This window comes from Eupeodes corollae, chromosome 3 (genome assembly GCF_945859685.1).
Source record: "Eupeodes corollae chromosome 3, idEupCoro1.1, whole genome shotgun sequence".
Taxonomy (NCBI): Eukaryota; Metazoa; Arthropoda; class Insecta; order Diptera; family Syrphidae; genus Eupeodes; species Eupeodes corollae.
The window spans coordinates 136,225,651-136,240,102 of NC_079149.1; the positions used below are offsets into that span (position 1 = coordinate 136,225,651).

Sequence of the window (14,452 nt, forward strand, 5' to 3'; positions counted from 1 at the left end):
GTTCTCTTACTATTCAGCGAGAAGCTGAAATGAAAAAAAAAAAATAAAAAAAACAAGATGGAGGAACATCCTTAGGTGTCATCTTCGTGCCAATTTTATAATTTTTCTTCATTATCTCATGGAATGAAACAATCCGCAAAGCAAGGATATGTTTATTTTTTTTTTTATTTTTTTGATCCAACAAAAACTCTTCAATGTGCAATTGTAAGAAATCTCATTTTCTTGCAGGAAATCATATCATCGCCATCATAATAATCATCATCATCGTCACATTGAAGGATTATGCAGTTATCTTTTGTTGTCGCTAATGAGATTTTTTGAGAGCGCTCGCGCCCTCTAGCTAATTTGTTTATAGCTCCTACATTATTTTGTTTCTTATTCTTTTTGTGTGTGACACGGTAGTAGTTGTCATTGTTGATGTCGGTGCACGTATTACCACTCTTTGGGTACAATTATTTATATGATGCTATAATTGGCCAACAATGTTTTTTGGCTTTTGTACAATATCAAGGAAGTACTGACAACATTTTCCAACATAACTAAATAACCGACGGGCAATGCAGATATGTCACAGATTTTATATAATTACGTATGTGTATAAAAAGTACTTTTTTTGTTGTTTGTTTTTAATTTGTCTGGTTTTTGGCGATGTAAAATGTCAATGTTCGCTAACAAATTTGCTGTCTTAGATTTATGTGGAAGATGACACGGGATAATTCTAAAATATTACATTTTACGTAAACAGTTCCAAAACTTTTATTACCTCCATTTTCGTTCTGTCATTTCTCGAAAGTATAAGTTGTCATTTTTGACGTTTGAAGATTTATAAAGAAGATATTTCAATCTCTTATAGAAAAGTTCTGTTCCTTTACTTTTAAACCCAAATTGAGAGGATTTTAAAGATAGAAAAGGTGTATTCTATGATCATACGACTAAGTCAACATTTTTTGACAGCAAAACTCACATTTTTCGTATTAAACTTACACATATGAAGATTGTTTTCTTACAGAGAAATTCTATTTCCTTTCTTTAAAACTAACACTGTTATGAATTTTAATTTTTGTATGTTATCTACAAATGATATTTTTTTTATTAATTTTTGACATTTTCTACACAATGAAATATTTTTGAAAACAAGTGGACTGTCAAAAATTCAGAAAAAGGGTGTATTCCATGTTTATGACAGCAGGCGAATATCTACAAACAAATTCAAGTAATTCAAAACTCTTTTACAGCAAAAGACACATTTACATACTTACAAATAAGTTCTGTTCCCTTACTTTAAAACTAACATTGTACAAAATTTTAAGTTTTAATGTGTTATGACATATTTTTTAAATTAGCTACAGAATTGATTAATGTTTGACTTTTTATCCGAGATGAATGTGGTAAAGTCATCATCCCCGTCCTGCTATACGGTGCAGAAGCATGGACTATGACAAAAGCGGATGAAAGCACCTTGGGTCGGTTCGAGAGAAAAGTTCTTCGTGTGATCTACGGTCCCGTATGCATCGATGTAAGCAAGTAAGAATGTTTTTGAAATCAAGAGAACTTTTTGAAAAAGGTGTGTTCCATAATCCATAGGACATCAACCAAATAAAAACAAATTTGAGTAAATTTTTTGACAGGAAAAGTCACATTGATTACTTTTTTTTTTTTTTGATGCTACTCATTTTGACATTAAGGTGATATTACAAGTGCTTACTTTTCTGGTTCTTTACATTTCAACTAACAACGTTGTGAGGAATTTTAAGTTTTGACGAGTTAAAGAACAGACCTAATTTTTTTCTAAATTGATCTACAAACTCTTAGTGTTTGACATTTTCTTCGAGATGAATCTGGCTTTATTGTGCCTGTTTTATAAAGATGATATTTCGAGTATTGTTCCTTTTCTCTTAAACTTATGTACATTGTGAGAAATTTTTAGGTTATGAAATTGTTTTCGAGATGAAATTTTGTTTAAAAACTGAGAGAACTGTCAAAAATGTTTGAAAAAGATGTGTTCCACGATTATTCCAGCAGGCAAATGTAACAAATGTAAACTTATTTGTTAAGGTCAATATGTTTTTACAGCAAGTCATATTTGTATTTTCAGTGGAGTACAAAGTTTTTTTCCGTTTGACGTTTTCTGCGTCATTTAACCAAACGTCAGTTGTACACCATATTAGACCCACAGAGATAAAAAAAAGAACTGTAGTATCCATCAAAAGTCAACTAAGCGTCAGTTAACGATAAATATTAACAAAAATTACGCATCATTTACTATTGAGTTGTAGTAATTTGACAAAAAATTACTTATCCAAAGTCCATCCCCCATAATCAAGAACTGTTTAAACTAACGTTGTGAGGAATTTTAAGTTCTGGCGAGTTAAAGAACAGACCTAATTTTTTTTCCAAATTGAGCTACGAACTTTTAGTGTTTGACGTTTTCTTCGAGATGAATCTGGCTTTATTGTGCCTGTTTTATAAAGATGATATTTCGATTGCTGTCCATTTTATTTTTAACTTGCATTGTGATTTTAAAGTTGAAATTGTTTTCGAGTTGAAATTTTTTTTTTTTAATTAAGGAACTGTCAAAAATGTTTGAAAAAAATGTGTTCCACGATTATTACAGCAGATTAAAAAATGTAAACTTATTTATTTAAGTCAATATGTTTTCACAGCAAGTCATATTTTTATTCTCAATGGGATACAAAGCTTATTTGCGTTTGACATTTTCTACGTCAACCAAACGTCAGTTGTACACCATATTAGACCCACAGAGATAAAAAAAAGAACTGTAGTATCCATCAAAAGTCAACTAAGCGTCAGTTATCGATAAACATTAACAAAAATTACGCATCATTTACTATCGAGTTGTAGTGATTTGACACAAAAAAAAGTACTTATCCAAAGTCGATCCCCCACAATCATGAGTCTCGATTACTTGCAATAAAATCAAATATGCATTTATTTCGAATTTTGATAAGATTACCAAAATCAAATTAAAACCAAAAGATTTAAATTAAAACAAAAATCATTTAGCACGTTCGTGCAAAGTGTCAATTTTGTTTTGCGGAACTTCCTAAAAACTTATAAAATTTATATACTCGTATATTTGTAATTGTTTATTTGTTTATTGTTATTTTTTTTTCTCTCAATGTTCAAGTACATAATAAAATGTGAAATAGCTGATAAAAAAATAAAAATAGGAACGTCGTTGATTCAATCAATAAAAAAAAGTGTAGCTAGGTGGAAATTGAAATACCAATAACCACACATGTTTAACTTGCAGTTAATTTTATTATTATTATTTACAAATACATATTATTAATAAAATAATAATAATCAGCTCTTGCGTCACTTCCGTAATTAAATACAATTGTGCAAAGTAAGTACTTATATATAATTTTTATATACCTAGGTATGAAAGACAGATACAATTTACAAAACATGGCTCTATTTTTATTGAGGGGACCATAAATTGATCGAATTGATTTACGATATTAGAATCGTTTTTATTTTGTTTATTATCATGTTTATTGTATTATTTGTCAAGTGTGCTATGCACGACTATCGTCTCTGTTTGAGTACTCGAGAGTCTCTCGAGCTTGAGTTCTTGCTCGGGGTTGTTCCTTTCCTATACGGACAGGTATTTCAAGCTCCACTCGGGCAAAACCCATTTTTTCTATAGATATTTTGTATTTCATTCCAAGATAGGTATTTTCTTCATTAGAGAAAAAAAGGCCGTTTGGAATTCTTATGAAATACGAATAGCTTAGGTACTCGAAGAAACACAACACTTACACCTAGGTATACTTTTATTTATACTCGTTTTTATAGAATTTAGGGTTTCTGTTTGGAGGTGCTGCTGGTGCTAGAGCTGCTGCATCATCATCAATTCCTGTTCAATATGCATTACAAAGATGCGATAAAGATCAATGAAAGGTAATATCACCTTTTCCGGTTAAGTCGGATAAATAGGTAACGCTCTCTCACACTTTTTTCAAAATTTTGTTGTTGTTTGTATTGTATGATGCTATAAAGACCGAGCCCACAAAGATCTTTCTACCTGTCCCAAATGTTATTACAAACAAAAATGTCTATAGACAGTGAGTGAGGGGTGCACATTTGTTTCTTTTAGGTGCATTCCCCTACGTGACTTGAATTTTCTTTTTCTGTTGTTGTTTAATCTCAAGAAACATTCTACTGTGTGTATAGCTAAAGACGACGACGAGTATAAAATCTGATGGATGAAGGAATTTTCTTGAGAAAACGATGATTATCCAATGATTATTATTATCGATAAAGGAATAAAAAAAAACAAAAATTATTTGAGATACTCGTACGTTTTGTGATTTTCGTTTTTTAAGACTTTAAATGCACGTTTTATATATAAAATTTATTATTTTCTATCACACTTTAAATATATTACTCGTTCATATGGATTCGGGTAACAACAAGTGGTTCATTGAACTACTGTCATTGGTTGTTGGGATACGTCACTTTTGTTGAATGTCAAACGATTGCACTATTTTGTCGATTACACCACCATCTGATTTCGGACGTTGAAATTGTAATCGATTTTTGTTTTTCTTCTGTTTTTAATTCTTACTTTTTCTTTTTTTGTGAAGTTTATAAAAACATATAAAAATGTAAAAGGTATAAGCAAGTTTTTGGCTACTGGCTTAGTAATTAATGTCATTGCACAGGCGAGGCGGCGGTTTTATGCTGTGATTGACATTTGGAGCGGTAACATAAAACGAAACATGTCGGAATTCAATATCGACATGAGAACATGAGTCGTATTAGAATTGGACAAGAAGAAAAGTTCCGGGACAGTCCAGAGTACATGTGCTATGCGGGGTTATAAAATATGAGAGACTTTTTGTTTCTGCTAAACAGACAAAAAAGTTTGGATCTTGTTATTTGATTAGCTTAGTCGAGGAAAAAGTGATATTTCAAATGAAAATTAATTTGAGAACAGAAGCATACATCGTAGAAGACGCCATATACATATGTAGGTGGAGGCGTTAAAGATATTGATCCTTCATTTTGGAAATATATGTAAACGAAGAATTAGTTCATTCACAGTGGTTTCAGAGGTTCGGGTTCATCGAAATCGAAATGTGCTGATGAGCTTAATTCATGCAACTAACGTTTCAAACTATCGATTCGTTCATTTATACTACTTTGGTTTGCAAACCTTTTTAAAAATTTGACAGTTGGAATAATCATAGATTAAAGATGATTCGACTGAAGAAAAGTTCAATAATTGTAAACGAGAAGATTTGTTTCGATGAGTCTAATCAACAAAGTTGATTTTTTACACTAGAAACATTATTTAAATGACAGTTGATTTTACATCTGACAGGTTATTTGTGTTGAGTAAAATTGATCTTAATTTGCTATAAGAAAACTTGGATTTTTGATCAAAAATGAATATGACCTTTAAAAAATCGTACTAGTTTTTTCTAAAATTGTAATATACTTCACTAAAAAGCAATAAGCTAATTTGCTTTTATTAAAAATCTAGCATCAGAACACGTCTAAAAAGTGACAGTTCGTGACAAAAGAAATCAAAGCAAACAAATCTATAACTCTGGTAAACGGAGCTATTTATTTGAATTGTCAGAAACTTAGAAGTTTTTTGGGTTCTAGAAAGTTAAAGCAGCCATTTTGTTGTTTTGACTTTAATGAAATGTCAAGAGAAACTTATGAACACGAGAAAGAAATATAATGCTTTTTTAAGAAATTCTATATCTTACGTTTTTTCTCTGTCACTTTGAGTTAACAAATGACTATCAATGATCTTTCAGAAATATAAACCGACCTATTATTTATTTGCTGCAAGTGCCTACATCTGTTAAATGAGAAGACTAGATTTTGTTCGAGTGATCACAACTGAATAATTAATAAGTCAATTAGTAAGCAATTTTCTTAATATAAAGTAATTTCTTAGCTTGGAATACATATCAACATTTTGATCGTTTTTAAGAACCGTCCAACAGTGACAGTTCGTTAAAAGATTTAATTTTAAATGTCAAATTCTATATTTTCTTTTTCTTCTCTGTCATTTTGTTCTTAGAAAATTATTAAAAAAAGTTCAAGTAGCCATTTTGTGATTTTGACTTTAGTGAAATGTCAAGAATAAAACTTACTTTAAGAAAATCGTGTAAGCATTTTAACGTTGGTTTAAATAATTTTTAAATTCAATTAGTAAACAATTTCCTTAATATGAAGTAATTTATTAGCTAATACTATCAAAATTTTGATCGTTTTCTAAAAAACTTCGAACAGTGGCAGTCCGTGCTGAGGGAACGGATCTTTTAATTTAAAATGTCAAAAACTCAAAAGTTATATGGATTATTTAGTTAGGGAATTACTAAAAGTTTAAGTAGCCATTTTGTGATTTTGACTTATGAACACGAAATTCTATATTTTCTTTTTCATCTCTGTCATTTTGAGTGAACAAATGACCATCAATGATCTTTCAGAAATATAAACCGACCTATTATTTATCTGCTGCAAGTGCCTACATATGTCAAATGAGAAAACTAGATTTTGTTCTACTGATCACAACTTAATAATGAACATTAGATACTTTTAGAAAATTGTGTAAACAAGTTATTTATCGATGGCTTAAATAATTTAATTCTTAGTAAACAGTTTTCTTAATATGAAATAATTTAGTAGCTAAGCATATTAATATTTTGATCTTTTTTAAGAACCGTGGTAGTCCGCTCTGAGGGAACGGATCTTTTTATTTAAGATATCAAAAACTCAGAAGTTATATGGATTTATGTAGTAAGGAAATTACTAAAAGTTCAAGTAGCCATCTTGTTATTTTGAATTTAGTGAAATGTCAGAGAAACTTATGCACACGAGAAGGAAATAGGATGCTACATAGGTAAGAAATTCTATATTTTCTTTTTCTTTTCAGTCATTTTGACTGACAAAATTATTATCAGTGAACTTTCAGAAACATAATCTGACCTGTCAAATGAGAAAACTAAATTTTGTTTTAACAATAAAATTACTTTACGTTGGCTTAAATCATTTTTAAGGACAGTAAGTAAGGAATTTTCGTCATATGAAGTAATTTATTAGCTTGGAATGTGAACATTTTGATCGTTTTTATGAACCGTCCAACAGTGACAGTTCGTTAAAGGATTTAATTTTAAATGTCAAATTCTTTATTTTCTCTTTCTTCTCTGTCATTTTGACTTACAAAATTATTATCAGTGAACTTTCAGAAACATAATCTGATCTGTCAAATGAGAAAACTAAATTTTTTTTAACAATAAAATTACTTTACGTTGGCTTAAATAGTTTTTAAAGCCAGTTAAGTAGCAATTTTCTTCATATGAAGTAATTTATTAGCTTGGAATATCAACATTTTGATCGTTTTTATGAACCGTCCAACAGTGACAGTTCGTTAAAGGATTTAATTTTAAATGTCAAATTCTATATTTTCTTTTTCTTCTCTGTCATTTTGACTTACAAAATTATTATCAGTGAACTTTCAGAAACATAATCTGACCTGTCAAATGAGAATACTAAATTTTGATATAACAATGAAAAAAACTTTTAGAAAATCGTGTAAGTATGTCATTTAACGTTGGCTTAAATAATTTTTAAAGTCAATTAGTAAGTAATTTTGTTAATATGAAGTAATTTAAAAGCTTGGAATATCAAAATTTTGATCGTTTTTAAGAAAAGTGGCAGTCCGTTCTAAGGGAACGGATCTTTTTATTAAAGATGTCAAAAACTCAAAAGTTATATGGATTATTTAGTTAGGAAATTCTAAAAGTTTAAGTAGCCATTTTGTGATTTTGACTTTAGTAAAATGTCAAGAGAAACTTATTATCAGTTAACTTTTAGAAACACAATCTGACCTGTCAAATGAAAAAACTAATTTTTTTAACAATGAAAATAACTTTTAGAACGTTGGTTCCTGAAAGAATTAATTTTAAATGTCAAAAGTTATATAGATTTATGTAGTTAGGTAAATACTAGAAGTTCAAGTAGCAATTTTGTGATTTTGACTTTATTGAAATGTCAAAAGAGAAAGCTTTTTCAAGGTTAGAAATTCTATATTTTATTTTTTCTTCTCCGTCATTCTGATCTGACTGACAGAAAAAAAAACATTATCAATGATCTTACCGAAATATAATCTGACCCATAATTTATGCATGCAAGTGCCTGCATCTGTCAAATAAGAAAACCAAATTTTGTTACAGTGATGACAACTTAAACAGCAAAGATAAGTATAAGTAGGAACCTCTTAATTCTTGGAAACCTAATAAAATTCTCATCTAAAAGATTAAACCGCATTATAGAACTTTAAGAACTTGAGTGGTCGAACAAAAATTTTGTATCTGTTTGTATTGATTTCATTGATTGAAATAGGATATTTTTGTGTGATTTTGTGGGCAAGGGTCAGGGTTAAATTTAAGGACCACCAATATACCAATAACTATGTAGGTAGGTTAGGTACCTAAGGATTTTTTTTTTTGAAAAACTAAGAATTGCAAATTATATATTGAAGTTTGTTGCATTTCCATTGTGAATGAAAACAAAAAGAAATCAACAAAACTTCATATACGCCACTTGAAAAAGGTACTCAAAAAGGAAACAATAAAAAGACAAAAAAAAAAAGAAATAGAGGATCTTGAGAAAGTACACATTTATATAATACATTTTATGGATGCATTGTTCACTGTATACGACTTGTGTACCCTGGGAGGTCCCAAAAACTAAAGATTTTCTTTTCTTCTTCTTCTATGTTCTACTTAGAAGATTTATCTTAGCGGAAGGTAGAAGAAATAGGTTATCTTCAGGATACTTAATTTATTATTTTTTTTTTTTTTTCAGGAACACACATTTTGATACTTAAGGAAATGAGTTTGGTTCCACTGCAAGGGGTCTTATCCTAATTGTTGAAAGGCAGGTAGGGATTGCTTTTTGTTTTAGTCGTAAATCATTTATGTGTTTCAAAGAGACAACAATAAGTTACACTCAAAAATAACAATGACAACATTTTATTGCTTCAATAGTTAACAGTCTTCAGAATTCAAGTACGCACTCGAAAGAGTATCTTCAGATGCCTTATATAAGTAAATCAGTATACTCAGATACCACACCTGCAGAATTAACACAGTTATAGACCATTATAGGTTGTAACACCTGTGGAATGAGGAATCTGCATATAATTCGATGACAATCGTTACCTTTGACACCTTCCTTCCTCCTATTCAATCACAGGTATGTGCGAAGCGAGTATATAGGTAAATGAAAGAACTCAACTGACGCGGCGTGCCCCTATCGCATTTCTTTACCACTTCCTCGTTTTAACAACAATCTTAATCGCGGGAATGGGCTAAGAGCTCATAAGCTACACAAAATAAAGGAAACGAAACTTAAAAATAAAAACAACAACAAAAACAAAAAAACGCGGGAAGGGAAGATTACGACGACTACAACGACAACCAAGTCAGTTGTTAGGTAACAAACTAGCAACCGACTTTATGAGCTCAGTGTCTGGCAACTTCCTATTTCGAAACGTAACCAAATCCCTCCCAACAACAGGTTAGATGTGTGTTGCGGAGTATAATGGGGCTTTTGGGTTTTGGCGGTGTGGTGTGATGTGATGTGGGGGGTAATGCTGCAGCAGCAGCAGCAGCAGCAGCAACAGCGACGTGCACCACTAATTCACTTTTTTGATGCCCACGCCGCCGCGCTGCCACTTTGGAGATACATGGAGAAGCAACAACGACGACGACGAAGGCAGTAGTATTATAGCTAAGGCTACGTAACTTGTTTATAGCAACAGCACCACTTACTACCTTACGCTGCCGATGTTTCTGCTGATGCCTGAGCTGAGATTCGATGTCGGTTCAGTTTGGTCGGTCTTCAGTCTTCGGTCTGCCTTGCTGCCTCTGAAGCTATGTTATAGTTAGTTATTCGTAACGTAGGTATATGTAAGTGGGTACCAGTTATGTGAGTTACACAGTAAACCACAAAAGAAACGACGATTTGCTTGTCTTTTATTTTATTTGTTGCCTTATTCTTGGTTGGTCTCAATTTTCTTCCTCTTTGGCTTAACATTTTTACCCACATTTCCCCTTCCTTAATTTGCAATAATTATGGAATGAGAGACGGTGGGTGGTGGTGGGATGTTGGTTTTGCTGTGCAGTACTATACCAGCAGTAAGTGTGCGATTGTATTTTATAAAAAAACAAAAACATGATTGCCAAGTTGACTTTTTCCAAAGAATTTTCGCGAACCACAAATACGGAAGTGACCTAAAAAAACGCATGTCGAGGAATTATAGAATTCCAGAATCAAACAGTACAAAAATGCATTTTAAGTGTCAGTGTCAAATAAGCAACTGACGTAAGTTTTTGATTGAATTTAGTGACAGTATGGCAACCATAGGTTGAAGATATAACATCCTTTTGTTGATGATGAACACTTGAAAGGGTCGACACGACATAGACACACTCGAACTCCTTGGGGGATTTCTTGCAAAATTTTCCTGGAAATCTCAAATCCAAGGGTGGATGTGGTGACGGAGGGTTAAATGCATGGAATGTGGAAGTATTTCTTGAATTCAAAGGACGTTCTGCCACAGATGTTAGTACAAACAAAAAATAAACAACACAAAACCATCATCATCGCACATGTGGTGTAGTTGAAGTTGAATGAGGCTTTTTCTCTTTAAATAAGGAAAACAAAATGTTTGTGGGATGAGATGATATACCAAGTATGTTGAGACTGAATATTGTGAATCTCATCTCATCATCCAGCGTGGCCGTTACAGAACCATAAACACACCACCACCGCCGCTCAAAACAGAGCTAACCATCATCACAGCCGCCTTCACCTCCGTCTCTGTCGCCACCGCTACCGCAAAGTCACCGTCGCACGTCGTCATCGTCATCGTCGTTTCATCGACATTCGCCACGCGATGACAGAGTAATTGTGCTTTAAAATGTAGCCATTTCTGCTGGTTTGGTTTGGTGGAGTACTGAGAGCAGCACGACGACAAGAGACAGACAACTTAGACAAGACAAGACTCTACGAAGACTTTTGTTTCTGACTCTTCTAGAGGCTCTGCTGACGCTGCTAGCTGGCTGAGGAGCCAAAAAGCCATAGCCAAAGCCAAGCAAAAGCGTGAAGCGTTTATTTTTGCTTGTTTTCCTTTGAATTTTCTTCGGTTTGCCATTTTTGCTTGCTCCGACTTCGACTCCGACTTCGAGACTTCGAATCCAATCGACTGCTGTAGCTGCTGCTTGGTTTTTCGAAGTGAACTGCAAATGTGTTTGTGTGTTTGTGGAGCAATGCGGAAGTGAATTTAATTTATTTTGCGTTTTTTTTTCTTCTTTTTTGTTGTTATTTTATATTTTAAATGGAAGACGAAACGAATCAGTGCTGCAACAAACGAACAAACAAACGGTTAAGCCCCTTCGCTAAATGCGGGGGAGCGAAACGATATAGAACATTGCGTGAAAGCACATCTTGAATTAGCTACATAGGTGTACCTAGGTACATACCTATCTATTCTAATTACTAAGAATCTATAGCGGCATTGTTGGAGCAGCAGGCGAACTTTTGTGCGCGCGATAAGAATAGAAATGCACGCGTTTGTTGTTAGCAATTTCCTTCCGCGAATTTTTGTTTGACCTTGTGTTGTGGAGACGTCAATGGTGTGCAAAAGCACATAGCAACTCTCAAGCAACTCAGCTTAAACGTCAGCTGTTTGTATATACATAAATATAGATATAGTAGGTAATGCGTGAAAGTACAAAATTTTGCCATAACATACGAAAATACGGTAATGATTTGTCGTATGCGGAACTTGAGCTACTTTCCGCAAACAAACAAAAAAACAACAGCAACGTCTATCTTAACCATCACCACCGCGCACTGCCGCCTCGTGGGCTATTCTATTTTATGCTATGAATGAAGGCGGAATATGCAAACTCTACTCTGACGACGATTAGTGAAATGCTAATCTAATCGCCAAAAGCTGTTATAGGTATCTAAATGTATGAACGTAAACAGGTTTATGTAGCTGATCGATGCTAAATTATGCTCATCTTCATACAAGTTCTGAATTTGAGTTCAAAATTATAATGAAGATGATGATGATGATGAGACCATTTGTGGACACTGGTCTAAGCCAGACGCCAAACGTCAAGGAAGTCCGGGTAGGGCCGTTCAACCCGACCACATCAGCCAAAAGCTAAGCCATAGCCAAGACAACCAACTTAGAGCTAGAGCTATACTACCTATTAACATTTATAAATATTTCATCTATTGTGTCATGCAAATGATTCACACCCAGACCCAACAAGATGTGGAGATTTTAGATCTTACCTGTTATTTTATTTTATTTATTTATTATTTTTGTTTCTCCTCCAACTTGATATCTACTGATGCTCTAATGCTGAGATGCTGAAACTGAAAGAGGCAGGTATTCTGCGTTCTGTTGTGTGATTCAAATTTAATACGCTTTCCGGTTGTACTCCATGGCTTGTATAAGATTCAACTCCAAAATTCAAATTCAACGACAACAACTGGTAATCCAAGCAATTATTAGTTAGGTATGATTATATCACTAAAATCCAATTTGAAGCCCACAAGTTTCTATCTATTTTTGTAAAATGATTATTCACAGATTTTAGTCCTTTTTTGATTTTTTGTGTTGTTTCAAAACAGTCTATTATTTTTATATTTTTTTTGATTGTGTGTAAACAATGTTGCCGAACTGTAAATCACTTCTAGGGCATAAAATATTCACCACAAATGTGTTTCTTCTTTCTTTTGTATTATTTTGGTTTTAATCAAAATCTTATAAGCTAGCAGAATGTTGCTCTATATTTTTCGGTTCGGAAATTATATATTTTTCTGTCACTTAACACAATTAAATGTGATTTTATTTGAAATTATTATTATTTTTTAATCTATCTCACTTTTTGTATGTTAAAATAAAACACTGTTGTTTTTATTATAATGAAGTTTTGTTTTTGTTTGTTATTGCTTTCGGATGCATTATTTAGTAGTATTTTAATTTTAGTCCACAAGATCCGCATTCAATAAACAAGAAAATATGTGTTTTTTATTATTTTACTTATAAATAAATAAATATTTTATAATAATTCCAATAAGAAGAACTCGATATAGCCTTTCGAAAAACAAACCGACGTCATCGACGGCGAAGCATCGACTGGTAATAAAAATTCGAAACACAACAAACGGAACCTGCCGCTACGTCCGCCACAACACAAGACAACACAAACACAACACCAAGCCAAAACCGAAACCGAACAACGAAAATCACTGTGATTGGGTTGGAGAGTGTGTGTAAGAAGAGGATGACGATATTCGTTTTGATTTTGTGAGTGAAAGAGGAAAAAGGAAATTCCGATTCCGCAAACACACAAACTCACTAATACAATAGCGGTAAACCATCTGTTTTCGTAAGATAGTGTGTGTGGTGAGAATTTGAGAGAGAACGAATGAAATGGTGAAATTAGGAAATAGAGAGAAAGAGAATTTATATTTTACAACTTTGTACGGAGGTTGCCACTTTAATAGAAATTAGAAAATAACATACTTTTTAAAGTATCACATCAAAAGTAACCTTAATTCTAAATTATCGACTGGTCTGGTACTTTTGGACATTGAAAAAGCTTTTGACACTGTTTGGCATGAGCGACGACCGGGTTAATTTACAAAGTTATGATGTTTGGTTTTCCGACGTACCCTGCCGGTCATAAGGTTAGAAGCAGGCATTTTTGAGAAGTAAAATCGTTATTTCTCCCGTTACATGATGGATTAGAAAAAACAACTGTGGTAAATGAGGGACTATTTTGTTGATAACAAAATATAAAATTTGGGTAAAGGAGAGATTAAGCCAACGAAACGTTCATGGAAAATTGTTAATTCAGTCAAGAATATGGGAAAATAAATCTGGTCATTGGATTAGAAGGATATCAAATAAATGGAAATAAAATGCAAGTGTTTATATTTTGTTATGTTTTTTAGCTTTTATTAGGATTTTTATAATAAGTGATACCACCAGCCTTCAAAATAACTTCAAGAATTCTATCTTTTAAAGATTTAAAAAGATATTCCAAGTAGACCAGAGAAATCTCACTCTAGGCCAATTTCATACCATGAATTAGCGCTTCCTTGTCATCGTATAGCTTTCCTCCCTTATGTACCTTACGTGTAAGCTAGTCCCGCACATTCTCAATTAGTTAAGGTCCGATTAATATGGTGGCCAAGGCAGTAAGTGGAAGTTTAGGCATTTTACCCCTCGGGCTGTTTGTATGGAAGCGTTTTCCTGCTTAACAATCCATGGAATTGGTCCAAAAATCTCGATAATATTGGGGAATATTGATTCCAGAAAGGCTTTGTATGTTTTCCTAGTCATTTGGTGTCTTGGACTAACAAGTCTATA

The 14,452-nt window shown here is 32.7% G+C and overlaps 1 protein-coding gene across 1 annotated transcript in view; it reads right to left on the bottom strand.

Annotated features, from left to right (window-relative positions):
• The window catches only part of LOC129949146 (ets DNA-binding protein pokkuri), a 38,737-nt gene extending 25,496 nt beyond the window's left edge, over positions 1-13,241 (bottom strand). The window contains exon 1 of the mRNA XM_056060417.1: positions 12,364-13,241. The gene's annotated coding sequence lies outside the window, so the exon portion shown is untranslated. The remainder of the gene's footprint in view (positions 1-12,363) is intronic.
• Positions 13,242-14,452: the final 1,211 nt, after the last annotated feature.